This window comes from Rhinolophus sinicus, chromosome 17 (genome assembly GCF_057876585.1).
Source record: "Rhinolophus sinicus isolate RSI-liver-muscle chromosome 17, RSI-T2T, whole genome shotgun sequence".
Classification (NCBI taxonomy): domain Eukaryota; kingdom Metazoa; phylum Chordata; class Mammalia; order Chiroptera; family Rhinolophidae; genus Rhinolophus; species Rhinolophus sinicus.
The window spans coordinates 155,528,571-155,544,070 of record NC_142517.1 but is presented as its reverse complement, the minus strand read 5'-3'; the positions used below and the strand labels follow the sequence as shown (position 1 = coordinate 155,544,070).

The following is a 15,500-nucleotide window of genomic DNA, read 5'->3' as shown; positions in this document are numbered from 1 at the left end:
AAGTGAGTTATCTAAATGCTTGCTTAGAATTAGCAATAGATGCTAGGAGATCATGGAAAAAACAGCAATATATTTTTCCCTTTAGCTAAGCTGATCTGACAGTCTGACAGTGTCACACTAACAAAGTCTGTATAGGAAAAAAAAAAAAAAGGTCTGTTGCTTAGTCACAAACCCCTAGAGTGGAGAGTGTGTGTGTATATAGGTAAACAGATTATCCAGCGATCTTTTCTGAGAAGCAGGGAAGTATATCTCTAATACCTGACCTTATCTGCTTCACATCTGTCTTTTTGTTATGAAACCTCATGGTAAATAAAGGGCGCTTACAACCGTCTAAGAGTATTCAGTCATTTGAATAAATGACGTATTCTCATTTCTGACAAGGTGTATAGTAGTATGAAAGGTAGTATTGAAAGGTTATGATTAAGCTGATACTCTGCACTTAGGCATAGGTTCCCACAAGTTATTACACTATTGGTGAGTTGGAGTAAATTTGTACCTTTTAAAAATGGAGTAGACTCTTGTTCTAAATCTGTATTACATGTCAAGTTTTTTCTCATAGCTAGTTTTCTAAATGGAAGAGATAAACAATACACCACTTTATACATAGTGGTGTATTATACTTATTACAAATAAGTATAACAGATACTTATTATTACTGAATACCTACTGTGTGTCACACATTCTGTTAAGTAACAAAGAAAAGGATATAAAAAGGATATAAAGAAGATATAGTACTTGCTCTCAAGGAACTCATAGGCTTGTGTAGAATGTTAAAGAGGATGACTGGAAACCAATAAGTTACATTTATAGTACAGTATAAAAAATTCTACCATATAAGTTGATATAATAATATGTAACCATATAATACAATGCTACCTATATAATCTGGGGAATGCAGAAGAGGGTGTCTAAATCATTTGCAGGGAGTATAAGACAGAATATCAAGTTCATTATTCTGAGTCTTCAAGAATAAATATCAGTTGGCCAGGTGTGGGAGGGAAGTGAGGATGAGAAGGGAAATAATGAAAAGTAATTGAACACTGAGGGATAACAATTAAAAAGGCATAGGGGCCAAAGCTACCTTCGAAATGTTGTAATTCCATAGCTGTAGAGAGACAACATGGAGAGTAATCTATATTGAAAACCACTTGGAAATAGAGTATTTTTTACTGCATTATTCTTTTACAATAAAGGTAAAAAATTTTAATATTGCTGAATTCAAGCATATCTAATAAGTAATATTTTGACACTTATTACATCTGGAATATTTGAGTCCTTGATATAAAACCATGTTGTCTACTGAATAGGCTTTAAACTGACAATTATCCTGTTTTTTAGACTGCTTTTTATCACCATGTAATTTTTGCTTTTCTGTAACCCTTTTTTTTTCAGCTTAAAAAATGTGAAACATATCTACACTTTTCAACTTTTAGAGGTGCTACGAAGGAAAAAGATGTAATATATGTAAAAGTATTTAATTATCTGTTATAAGAAAAAGACCATTTACTCCTTTTTATAATTTATAGCACCTTATATATCAAGCACTGGACAAAAGTGAGTTAGTATCAGTATTTACCAGCAGGAGATCATGATCTAAAATGGACTGTAGAGGAGTGAATGTACAGAAAACGTAACGTAAATTAATTTGTTTACTTAAATTCATAATAATTAATAAAAATGAATGCAAGCTCAATGGTTGGGGACTTTGCTATTGAGGTGACTAAAGACAGAAGCATAGAAGCTAAGGATCAGCGAGAATGAGGCCTTCTGGAAAAAGACAGATTCCAGGGTCTCTTCAGATAGCAGAATGGATCTATTCTAGACTGAAAAAGGGAACTGAGGGATAAATAAGCATAAATCATATGGAGGTACATAGTTAATATATTTTAAAATCATAATTATATTTTAATTACACTAATAATACACACATATAAAATTACACAAAGTTCAAACACAATAGAAATATACAGAGCAAATCCTGAAATTTCCATACATATCACTCTTCATTTTGTTCCTTTCCTGAGAAGTGACAACTGTGGAATCCTTGATGTGTCTTTTTTCTTAATTTCAGTATACCACACATACATTTTATAATGCATCTTAGCATGTGTTCTTTTTCATTAAGTGAACTCTTGGTGAGCCTATTCATTTCTGGAAACTTTTCTGGTAATATGTCTACTTGGTATTTTACTTTGGGATTGATGTTCTTTTTTTAAAGCACGATTTCATATCCTTGTGGGTTTTTTTTCCAACTTTTTAAAAGACGTCTTTAATTTTATTCTTTTAAACTGTCTACTGATTTCTCCCCTGCTTTAACTATGATACATATAATTTATGAGAACTCATTATTATACAAAGGTATCCCATTCTCACTTCACACAAATAATACACCCTTACTTCTCTAGGATATTAGCTATAGTATTCACATATTTACCTTAGCTCTATATATTCTCTTGATTTTTCAGATTTACATTCATACTATTTTTGTGTTTGGACAAGGCCTAGGGAACCACTGTTTTAAATTGTAAGGGAGGGGAAGTCAATGAGAGGGAGATATCTAGGAAAATTTAAAAGAGAAATGCTAAATTAAGTTAAGCATTTGCAATAATAATTGTTACTGACAGATCTAGTGGAGCAAATAAAAATGTTAGCAATGAATATGTGAATTAGATGAGACTAGTATTCCGTAATAATATATGAATTCTGTCTGGTAAATTTGGTATAATTTATATTTATTTGTTATAAATTTATATTGATACCTATAATTATATATTTCTGTTAAATTACTTATGATACTATCTATTGAATTTGTTATAGAACTGCGTTGTTTTCCCCCCAAATTTTAATTTTATCCCATGACAATTCCCACTTTTTGTCCTCAGAATAGAGTTTATAATACACACACACACACACACACACACACACACACACACAAAGTAAAATCACCTAAAAAAACAGTTTCTCAGAAAACTCTTTTGAGTATATGGATACCCAAAGGTGGACATTAAATTGAATACACTTCTAAGTATTGTTACTAGTGGAGAAATTAGTATGGAGTGCTAGCTAGGGACAGGCAGAGTTAAGGGCTGTGACTACAGACGAAAGACAAAAGTTCTTAGAAAATAGAAATATCTCATGACAGAAAACTCATACAATGAAAAGGTAAAATGTCATGAATTTTTACTAAACGTGTGAGTAGCAGTGCTCTAAATTAGTGGAAGCTCATTTCCTTTATGCTCCTCCAACATCTGGTACATGTTGGTATCATAGCAGTTATCTTACGAAATTGTAATTGCTTGTGTGGTGAGATGATATGTGAAGTACTAACTTCCCTCTGTATTTGTTTCATCTGTCAAATGTGTATAATAATACCTCCTATGGGTGAGGGCTAAATGAATATATGCAAGGTACTTAGAACAGTGTCTGGCACACAGCACTGAATAAATGTTGATTTTTGTTATTGGTATTACTATTATTGAAATTTTTTCCATATTACCTGAGGCTCTTCCCCCAGTCACTCCCCTAAATTCTGGCCAGATACCAAGGCTATTATTTCCTGAGTGGAATTGTTATGGAAAACAGATCAAAGAGTCGTCAGAGTCTTGTGTTTTAAAACGTAAAAGCTGCAGTGTAACTGTTACGAGTTGAATTGTGTCCTCACCCTCCCCTCGCGCGCCCCCCCCCACAAAAAGGTATATTGAAGTCTTAATTTCCAATATTTCAGAATATGCCTGTATTTGGTGATGAGGACTTTACAGAGGAAATCATGTTAAAAATAAGCCATCAGTGCGGACCCTAATCCAAAATGACTGCTGTCCTTAAGAAAAGGGGAAATTTGAAAACAATGACAAGCATGCACGGAGGGAAGATGATGAGAAAATCTGCAGAGAAGACACCATGGAGAGATGGAGACAGAGACTGGAGTTTACAAGGCCACAAGCCAAGGGATGTCTGAGCTGCCAGAAGCTGAAGGAGACAAGGAAGGCTCCTTCCCCTCTTGGTTTCAGAAGGCGTCTGGTCGTGCCTGATGCCTTGATTTAGTACTTCTAACCTCCAGAACTGTGAAACCAATTTCTGTTGTCTGAGCCGCCCAGTGTGGTACTTTGTTACAGCAGCCCAAGCAAACCAATAAATTAGGTATAAAACAGAAAGATTTGAGAGAAAAATTTGTGGATCCAATTTACTACTGACACAGAAGGAAAAGATCCAAGTAAAATTATTTTGGAGTTGGAAAGAAAGTTTGTGAGGAAGCATCAGAGCCCAACCCAACTGGGGTCTCTGATAAGGACCCTCTACATAGCTTGCTCGCCCAGGATTAGCTCAAAAGGTAGAAGATGAGAGGTTGGGATAGTTTAATGTAGCAGAAATAGTGCCGCACTTGTCTGAAGCCCACAGAGCACCCCATGGGATATAAACTGTAGAACCCAGAGAGCAGTGTGGGGTGCTTGGGACTTAGGACTTAAATGTCAGCCAATAACAGCACAGAGTAACCCTGCTGCTACTTGTTCTTCTTTCCGCCTCCCCCAAGGACAAGAAAAAAATTATCTGAAAGGAAAAGCTGATAAAACCCAAGGTAACGAGTAGTCATGAAGAGGGCATGCTTAATGGATGGGTGTGTCTGGGGCCAAACGGGAATGTGGGCACATCGGTAGATGTGTGTGTGGAGGGATGGATCGTGATGCTCAGCATCATATAGGATTGTACACCTCAATGGATGCCCTCCTCCATGAAAGCAGGAGGCTGAGGGCCATGCTCCACTCTTTCCAGATATGTAAGTGTTCCTGGACTTAGAGCCAGCCACGTGAGGGGTTGGAGGAGGAAAATCATGCATTGGTTTAGTGTAAGCCTGAAATTACTGGGAAAAGCCTCAAGTGACTCAATTTACCTGGAACTGACTAGACTTATTTTTCTGCCATTAGGCAAAATGGGGCCTGAAACCAAAAACTAAGTAAATAATGCTCCTTGAGCACATGGCTTCAAAATGTGATATCGGCTCTATTTGTCTCTCTTCATTATACAGCTCCTTGATAACAGGCACTGTGTGTTTTTATCTTTATCTTTTCCAAGCTACTATAGTGCCTGACATATCTGAAAGTGCTCCATTAATATGAATGTATGTAATTAATAATAATCTAATAACATAGTTGTTTTCCATATTCAGATATAATTTCTTGAAAATGTTTTACCAAAAAGCAACACAAAAAAATTATCAGTGAGTGTGTTCTTTAAGGAGTCAGAATATTGACTTGGAAAAGAATTCATTCCATGACAAGAGAAAGTTTTCAGGAGACCAGAGCAGGCCTCAAGAGTGATATTGCAGAACTGCATGTAAGGTGTAAGGTAATTTAGAAACCTAATTTTCAAACATAAATCTGGGGTGTGTGTGTGTGTGTGTGTGTGTGTGTGTGTGTGTGTGTGTAGAAGTTTATAGGTGAAGCACCTGTTTAAATTTTTAAAGTTTAGAAAAAATATTAGTGAGGTGCAAATAATTGAGCATGTAAAAGAGTCTCTTTGTACGCGCTCATCTGCAGTCGACAGGTTATGTTCTACTTTATGACAGAGAATAATGGGGATGTTTTTCCTTTTGTTCAATTTTGTGTGTCTGCCAATAGATGGCGGTACCACGTTGGGTTGTCAGCTTTTTTTTTTTTTTTCCCCTCAAAGCTGTTTTCTGATATATGTTGGGTACCATAGAGTGAATCTCAGAACAGGAAGTGGAGGCATAGCCGAGAGGATTCTGGAAAGATCTCTTTGTTTTCTTGTCCACAGAGAAAGCAAAGGAAAATCATTATTATTCATCTGTAAAACTCTGTGGCCAAAAATGTGAACAACTGCAAAGGAAGGCACGTTACACTCTAACCATCTTGGATGCTGGGCTTTGTTATGCTGTGATCCCTAAAGCTCTGTTTTATCAGGTAAGCTAGCACAACATTTAATTACTTGCACCATAGAATCTAGTTTTTCTTATTTTAAAATCATCTTCATGTTGCTATTTTTAACCTAATGTTGTTTTAATGTAAATTACAGGAACCAAAGGCATCATTTGATGTGTAAACTGATTACTATTCCTTTTCTCTCAATAGAAATAGAGCCTGTCTTGAAATGGTGACTTATGGTACAGACTAGGCATTACTGATCTTGTGTTTTAGAATCATGCAGATGTTTATGATTCATAGTATTTAGAGGAAATATGAAAGCTAGCAAAGCTAACCTAATGGATTTGGTGCCTGTACATCTCTATGTAAATGTTCAGTGTGTCCAGTATTTTTTAAGCATAAATGTATAGTGAAATTGGAACTATCATCCTTGTGCTTTAGTCTTTTATTTAATGGCTTTGGCGAGGCCTTGATTATAGGGAATGATAACAATATAGAGGTGTTTGATTGTTTGAAACACATTATTTTTTCCTAAGATAATCTATTCTCACTGAGAGAAGATCACCAATACTAGCCATTAAAAAGAGATTTAGCTTTCTAATAATAACATGATCCCTATATGTTCCCTAATGAGTTATTTCTTTTATATTTTAATATGTTCATTTCTATATTAAATATTTACCATTTAATATTGACTTAAAGGGTATTATATCTTCTTTATGAATTGTCTCATAAGCTTGATATACTTCTGTTTATTTTTTCTGGGATTTAGTAATGCTGAACTAGATTTTTAATAACTGGTTGTTATTATTACTAAGGTTTTAATAACTGGTTGTTATTATTATTACTATTATTATTAATTAAAAGAGAGAGCCACTTGAACCAAAAAACAATTATTTACTTTATCTGTAATCTATATTTTCTATAGTTTTCTTTAAAATATTTTGTAGCATAACCACAAATGTTTCATTCAATTAGCTATAACATGTTTAGAATAAAACTGTTGGCAGAAAAAAGAAAGAATGGTTTTAAATATCATAGAGGTATTTTTTTAAAATACAACAGGTGGTGTAATGTAGCATATGAGGAAAAGATAAAGGCATAAGTGATTGTAGGGATTTGCATGAAAAAATTTCATCACCATCACCTCAAGTAGTACGTGTCTTATGCGAAATAAAGACCTCTGATTTCAACCTTGGTTTCCAGTCAGCACTGGTCAAAAGGGCCTAAAAATAGAACTTGAGGCCTTTGCTTTAAAAGCAATTGTAATTTTTAATGATATGGTAAAAATACTGATTTCTCACTTAATATTTTACATTGAGCAGCAATAATACTCCTCCTAAAAACATTCCAAACAGTGGATATCTCAGAGAAAAGCCCTGGGTCTTATATATTTTAGAAGAACTCCTATCATAGGTTATAAAGAAAATTGTTTCTTTGAAAAGGGTTCCCAGAAATGGATGTTAATTGACTTGTGTATATTGTACACATCGTGCTTCTCTACAGGTGACCAAATGTGAGTAACTTTGTTCTGTGTAAACACAAGAGCTGGCTTTGATTGAACTGTTGTACATTTATGAATGGATGCTTACATTTTGGCGCTGAATGTTAGCAAATTTGTTTTGTTTTTTTTTGCTATAGTTGCAATTATCTCTTAGTTATTTGTCTATATATGCAGTCACAATGTGAAGGACAAGTGTACACAAAGTATATCACAAAACTTGCTCTTTGGAAATTTTTAGAAATCAAACCTGTTTCAATTAAGTGTTATATCAAATGAGTTTGGATATCTTATTCTTTAGAACAACCTAATAGTGACTTTATTCATAAGGTCAAGAATAATCCTGTAATTTATTGGTATAGTAGGGATGGAAAGGCTGAGCACTGAGCTGGAAGTCTTAGTTTCTGGTACAAGTTCAACCACTAATAAGCTTTGTCACCTCAGAAAAGACACCAGTATCACTGAAGTGCCCTTTCTTTGCCTGTAAAAAATGGGAATTCAAATCAAAGACATATAAGGACACTTTTCATTTTTAAAATTCTGTGACTAATTTATTTGTCTTTTCACCAATTGATTTCTCAGTGTAACTGTAATTTGGAAAATATCTGACTTCCACTGAGTTGTACATCACAATTAATGGTACAGTAAACATGGGGATAGAAAAATAGAGGGATAGAGATGTTTTAAAGGTCTTTGGCCAGTTTTGTGGTGCTAACAACTAGGAAGCGATATGGAAAAGTGGTTAAGAGCAAGGGCTGGCAGATTGAACCCTAGCTCCACTATTACTTGACAAAGTATTAAAACTTTCTGAGCCTTTATTACACCATCGATAAAACAGGAAGGACAATGTCTATTTTGCAGGATTGTATAAATAAAATAATGTCTGCTCAGTGCTTGTTATACATCCTGAAATATAATTAAGTAAGTAACCCTCACTGCCATCCAACCCCCACCAAATGGAACAGGTATTATTGTTATTATTGGTGATGATGCTATAATATCTTCCACCACAACAGGAAGGTTAGAATGAAACTGCCAAGGAATTCTGCAGTTGAAAAGTGAATAAGTCTCATCTTGGAAGAGTGCCCTTGCTGAAACAACAATGACAACAAAATGTGTTCCCTGTAATAATATCAACTGGTGCTAACATCCCAGACATTTCCTGGAGAGTTTATAGAACTCTCATACTTTCTAGAAGACTGTTCTTTTGCCAATGACATATTATCGTGGACTCCACTTCAAAGACTTTTTTTTTCTTTTTAACAAAATAGGGCAAGGGGATTTAATTCACTTATGCCTTAATAATAAATGCTTATCAGGAAAAAGGCTTTTGTGAAAATTCACAAAGAAAATCTCGTGGTTTTTTTTTTCTAATCAAAAACCACATTTAAATGCCAAATAATTTCTACTGTGATCATCAAATTACAGATCCTAAATTCCAGAAATGACTGCATCTGTTGGCTATGTGATCAACTCACAAATTCTCTACAGCTTACGTCCTATTCATGGTATAATAAAAACTTGTGGTATCCAGTTGAGTAGGTAGTTACATTAATGTTAAAGTATTCTTCTCTGACGAATGATGTGTCTGGATGTAGAAGGTGGAAAGACTGATTGTGCCTGATGAAATTGTTGACATACTGCAAAACCCCTGATTCCCTCCATTGGTTTTTCTTTATGAGCAGCTTGTGCGCTTGACAGCTGTGTGCTACTGGGATCTTTGGGAGTTAAAAGTTGGGATATTCTTACAGCACCCCAAGCCTCCTAATTTTTCCCTTCAAACACCCTGGGCCTCTTTAAACTGATTCAAGTAACTGTGCTGTCATTTTCATCTTCATGGTAGCCAAGATGACTTAATGGGCTCATGATTAGACAGATCAGAGATGGCCAAGAGTTTGGGAGGCTGGTTTCTCAATTAGACAATGCTGTGCATGGAGTTTGTTGCTAGTTAATTCTCCCAACACTAGGTCACTCTCAGCTCTTGTGATTCCTTAATTTAGAGTTGAAGTTAACTGAAAGCACCCGTAAGTATCAGTATATAAAGACAAATGCTTTTTTTTCCACCGAAGAATGAACATGTGACTAGATAGTGATTTTTTTTTTGGCAAGGGTAGCTGTGCAAATTACCTTTTTCTCATTATCATTCATGTATAGCAACATTGCGAACTAACCGAACATTGGGAATTAATGTTTAATTTGTCATCTAAAAATATTATTCACTCCATCTTAACATTGACGGTTGTTTCACCAGTTTTTCCAAACTATGAGAATGAATTACCACCTACCCCTGAAATATAATTTAAGATATGAACAGTATACTTCTCTAATTTTAGGATCTAGCTTTAAATTTCAATTAATTTCAACTATAAATTATTTTTGCTTCCACTTGAATTTCACCCAACAAACAATTTTAATGGCGTTTCAATATAGAATCGGGTATCTAAAATACTACTTCTTGAGGTAGACTGTTCTTTGAGGTGGTTATAAAATTTGGGAAGGATAAAAGCCAATTGTATTGCTTTGGCTTATACGTTACAGGTTTATCTTTGATCGGGAAGCTACTTTTTCAGTTCAGCTTTACCTGATGATATTTTTCACTCAGGAATGAAGTTAACATATTCTTTGGATAACTTTTAATGGGAGATATATTTTTCAGAGTAGAATAGTGTTAATTTTAGTTTACTTGGTAAAACAGTAATAAAATCTTGCTCTCTTGCTAAGCAAAGACATACTTTGTCCTCTGAACTGCCTGACAGGCACCAGCTGTTTGGGTATCTGACATTTGAATCTACATCCAGACATATAATTTGTCACAAGAGAAGAATTCTTTTTTTTTTTTTTTATTAAATGTATTGGGGTGACAATTGTTAGTAAAATTATATAGATTTCAGGTGTACAATTCTGTATTACATCATCTATAAATCCCATTGTGTGTTCATCACCCAGAGTCAGTTCTCCTTCCATCACCATATATTCGATCCCCCTTACCCTCATATCCCACCCCCCACCCCCCACCCCCCTTACCCTCTTTAAAATTTATATAACTGCCTACTCAACTGGATCCTACAAGTTTTAATGTATCAAGTATTTATGTATTGACTTTTTAAATAGTCTACCTCTTTTGTCTAGTAATAAAAGACCTTATGGAAAGTATTTTAAAGAAGTTCCTGCCCGATATATGAATAGAGTATAATTACAAGTAATGTCTAAGCAGGTTTATAATATTAAATATATGTATTATGCCCAAATATAGTGCATATAAACATATGCTGGTGGTGGTTGTATAAGGGAAATCTCAAGGATTGTTTTCGTTCAGAGAAAACTTTTAAAAGTCTGGAGTTATTTCTGTAACAATTGAATTAGGTTTTCATCACTTTGGAGACTGCATATAGGGAGCCATTCATGTGATTAAGCTCTGTGCCAGGGCAGAGTGAAAGAAATGATGATTGTTGAATTATTAAACACTGGTTTAATATTGTTTTATTCAATGGGTGAATTCAAAGATGGGAAGTCACTCTTTAAATAACTTTGGACGTTTTCTGTCAAGAAGCTCATTTTTGGGGAATTTAATCTCTTAATATTCAGAATATACTTTATTCTTCCTTGGGTTGTACAGAACATTTTGTCATTTTCCTTTCCCAAAAGCTCGCACTGGAATAATTCACTAAATCCCAGTGACAATGTCACTGCTAAGTGACACTGTGCTTCTGCATTAGAACCCAAACTATTCTTGCATACGGTTAATGGGACCCATTTTATGGGCTTAGGCCTATATTTGAGAACCTGTCATCTGTTTGTTAGTTTCTCTGTCTCCTTGGTGTTTTTGCTTGTGACATTTTTTTTTCTCATTATAAGTTATTTTTGTTCAACCTAAACAAAGTATTCTGGGCATTTTCTTTTCATGGAACTTGTATCATGATTGGAAATGATCTTAAAAATAAATTCTCAAGAAAACAACCCCAAATTTCTACATGGCAAAGCAGGTAAGAAAAATAAGTGAAGCTAATCAGGTTAGTACTAAGGAACTCAACAGCCCATGCCCTTTCTAAAGAGGGGGAGATCCTTCTTAGGGCTAGGAGAATGTTGAATCAAACGATTTCTCCAAAGAAGCTGAAAATACAGATTTTTATTAGAAATCTCCCTCTTGTTCAATGTCATCTTTTTCACATTATTTACAATACAGGATAGATCCAACAATACATACCTGTAGGCAAGATATGGCCAAGAGATTTTTTGCCAGGTTTGTTTCCTTTGCCAACCCAACCAGTGTTTTTACCAATTAGGGAAAATAAACCTCATGGAGAGGAAATGGCTTGTCTATATTTAGAGGCACAGCCATGCTGGCAATCACAGTTTATTTTCTACTATTTCAGGGTCACCCAACTGCCCACAATTTGTCCATCTCTTTCATTTCAAATCCTTGAATATGCAATGCATTACCACCCACATTTCTGTTTTCCCCACTGATATTTACCTCACTGAACTTCAGCATAATAGTTCTTTCCCGCCTCTTTTTTTTTTTTTTTCACTTTAATGCTTCCCTTGCTGTGGGTATCTTGTTACTGATGCTAGTTAGTGCAGTATGCAGTATGCAGTATTCCCACTTCTGCTCTGTTCTGAACCTATTGAAATTTGTTTTTAAAGCTTAAAATTTAGAGCAAGCATAGCTCTTTAGCTGTGAAATGGTAAAACTATTATTAATAGGATATTTATATGTCCCTGAGTCCTATACGGTCTAAAAAGTTCTAAAACATCTTTAAGCATAGTAAATAATGATTAGAATTCAAGTAAATCTATTCTTAGTATTAGTTTTCAACAACTGTGTTGGGCTTTATTATCAATATTTATACATTTATACCAAAAATTTAAGTATTATTATATTAGCATTGGAAGAACAGATGAAAGTATAATTCATAATCTGATTACATTCTCTTTCATTGACATAAAAACTTGTCAGTACTAGGTAATACAAATAAAATGCACATCTCTGGAATGAGAACTTCTTGGACAGTAAATGGAAAATCAGAAAGAGAAAGCAAAATGAGAAATAAAAAAAAACCAAACAGATTTTTGAACCCTCACTAATAAAGATAACTGGAGAGAAAAAACAGTTGCAAGGAAATAGGCATGCAAACATTCCGAAAGAAAACAGAAAAAGGCAACACACAATGAGCTTATTCAGAGTGGCCCACAGACCTGGCCACAGACTGCAATCACCTGGAAAGCTCAAAAAAGGGCAGTGCGAGGCTCCTCCACCTTACACCAATTGAATTAGATTCTCTGGGCCTGACCTGGGTATCAGTGTTTGTTTAAAAGCTCTGCAAGTACGGATGGTTCACATATGCAGCCAGGTTTGGGAACCAATTGACTATAGAGGAAGACAGAGAAAAATAAGAGAAGCTATTACGCAGGGACTCTGGTCCCGCTCCCCGCACAAGAACGCAGGATATGGTGAGGCCAAAAATGAATACCAAATGAGCCATAGTTAGGGGAGTCATACCACTATATTCTCGGTGGCGGCTGGGTTGGAGACACAGGAAGCTGGAGCCGCAATCTGCCGTCCGCTTTTCTGCCAACCAACCAACCCCATGAGCGTAGCCACGGCAGTTATATTAGTGGCTAATGGCTAACCAGTAACGACTGATAGCCACCCAGCCACAGTGGATAGCCATCTGATTACAGCTGATGGCCATCTAATAACCTAGCCATCACCTTTCCACGTGAGGCTGAGAGCCTGGAAACTGCCCTCTGGGACTCTGTCCCCACAGAAGTTAATGAAAGCTTAACCAAAGAAGTAAAAATTAGCTGAGAAATGACTTTCAGAATAATTTCTAAATGCTAATGAGTGGGTATGCGCTAAGTAAAGAGACTATGCAAATACTTAAGAAAATGACAAAAAAATACATCCGTATCCATTTCTCTCTTGGTTGAATAAGCTCATATTTATTCTATATGTTTAAGCAGTTTTATATTTCAAGTTGTTAATTTCTTACCCTTGCCTCTATGAAAGTTGACCCAGCTGCTGGTTATGGTATATTTTGCCAACTAACAATATAAACATTTGCGCCCACTCAGAAATAAGCATCCATGAACTTCAGTTTGTACAATTAGAGATTGGCCCTTTTTTTATGTTGTACTTATAAATTGTTCCTTTGAAAAGTGTCTTAAATAATCAAATAAGAGTCTATTGAAAGGTACTCTTTGAATATCCAGGTCATCCAGCTGGAAACAAAATACTGATTACTAATTCTTGAAACTACAGTTGTGGCACATTTAGAGGAAAGGCAACAACTTATTTAAAGCCAAAATGCATTTACAATGCATTTTAAGAAAGTGGTATTTCTGAAAAAGAAATGAATTAATCTAATAGCTAAGTGGAATTAATAATGAATTGCATTTTTTAAAAGGAATTCCATTACTAAGGCGAGTCAGCTTTTTCATCTCTTTACGGAGACATTTGCTGCATTAACACCTCAGTTGTTTTTCCATGTTGGTTTCCCACAATCCTTTTCCAACTGGGGATGATACTGTGGCAGCCTTTAATAAAATAACCCTCTATGTCCTTCAGAGCAGATTATACTGTAAAGTCTTTTCTCTATAGAAACATCCTTTAATATTACTACTGACTCAACTAGTGTGCTTTCTTCATGACCTCTACCATTCAACCTGGTCAGTACAATCATCACCGTGTAGGAAAGATCTGTTAAATCTCAGGAGGAGAATACGATATTTGGACGCAGGAGGCTGGTATATGTACAGCAAACAGAGGGAATACAATATTATGCTTGAGACTAGATTTATGATGGATGTCTGTGAAACAGTGCCTGCGTCCTCACACTGGGCATCATCATTTGCTTTTAAAAACTTACACCCTACCTTTATACCCAAATTACTTAAGTGGTCTGAAATGAAAATATGAATAACCAACCAGTAAAATATTAATAAGCATGTTTTTTTCACATTCTTTTGACAGAGAAGGAATGTTTTCTGAAAGAAGGGTCACCTTAAATTATTCAATCATATAGAGAGTAAAAAATTTATGTTGATATAACCATTTTTCCCTCCACCAACATGGTGACAACTGTGTGAGCTAACTTGAGTCTTTGGGGGAAAATATTCCTACTTGTTATTCAAAAGCATTTTGAAAAGTGAAAGGGTAATGTTAAGGAACAAATAACAAGTTGTCAGAGCACATCCAAATCATGATGCAGACCTTGATGCAAAACAACACAAAAGAGTTAAGACACACCACCAACACCACGATAACAAGCTCTCCCTTATACAATTGTTAGACATGGTTTTTACTTGGTGTCTTCAAATCATCTTAAGTCATTGTAAGACACATTTCATTTAAATATCCATTAAATGCACCACAGTGGTGCCAGGTGTCAGACAACAGTCTATGAGACCAAATTAATCACAAAATAATACATGTTTTTTCCAACAATCCATATCCCTCAGGAAAGCTAAATTTGAGGCATTTCATGCATGACAAAATATTGTTTATTTATTCTCTTAATTTCTTCCTGAATAAAAAATGTGAAGACTAAATATTTAAGACAAAAAAGGGAACTTGATATGGGAACTCTTTGTACTTTCCAAGTTACATTTTTTGTAAACCTAGAACTGCTCTAAAATGTCTATTAATTTTTTTAAAAGGTGGGGCACTTAAAAGAATAAGTGGATCCAATGCCCAATTTTGCACTGGCAATTTTATCAGAATCCTGAATTATCCATGTCCTTGAGGAGACAGTTTAAGCGGCATGCCTGGTACATTGTTGGAACACCACAAATTCCAGTTCTGTCCTCTCTAGCTAGGGTCTTACTTGCTAGATCCTCTATCTTGGGAAGGGCCAAGACAGATATGCTATGCTGGTCTTGGCTTTCATTAGTAGTTTGGTTGCTGCAATCCCTGTCTGGAAAAAAGATTTGCATCATGTATTTTTTTCTTAAATGCAGCATTCTGACTCTCCTCTAGCCTCAAAAGAATTGAGTACTGAATAGCATCCCTCCTGCCTTTACATGCAGAGACCTTCCACTTTGTATTTCTGCTGCTGTAACTGGCATGGCTGACACTTAAATCAGAGCAACGCACACAGGCCCTTGCTCTATTTTGGTGCCAA

The 15,500-nt window shown here is 35.3% G+C and overlaps 1 protein-coding gene across 7 annotated transcripts in view; it reads left to right on the top strand.

Annotated features, from left to right (window-relative positions):
• The first annotated feature begins 5,679 nt into the window (after positions 1-5,679).
• Positions 5,680-15,500, top strand: part of SCN3A (sodium voltage-gated channel alpha subunit 3) — a 105,895-nt gene continuing 96,074 nt past the window's right edge. For all 7 annotated transcript variants that reach the window (XM_088794531.1, XM_019727328.3, XM_088794532.1 and 4 more), the window contains exon 1: positions 5,680-5,915. The gene's annotated coding sequence lies outside the window, so the exon portion shown is untranslated. The remainder of the gene's footprint in view (positions 5,916-15,500) is intronic.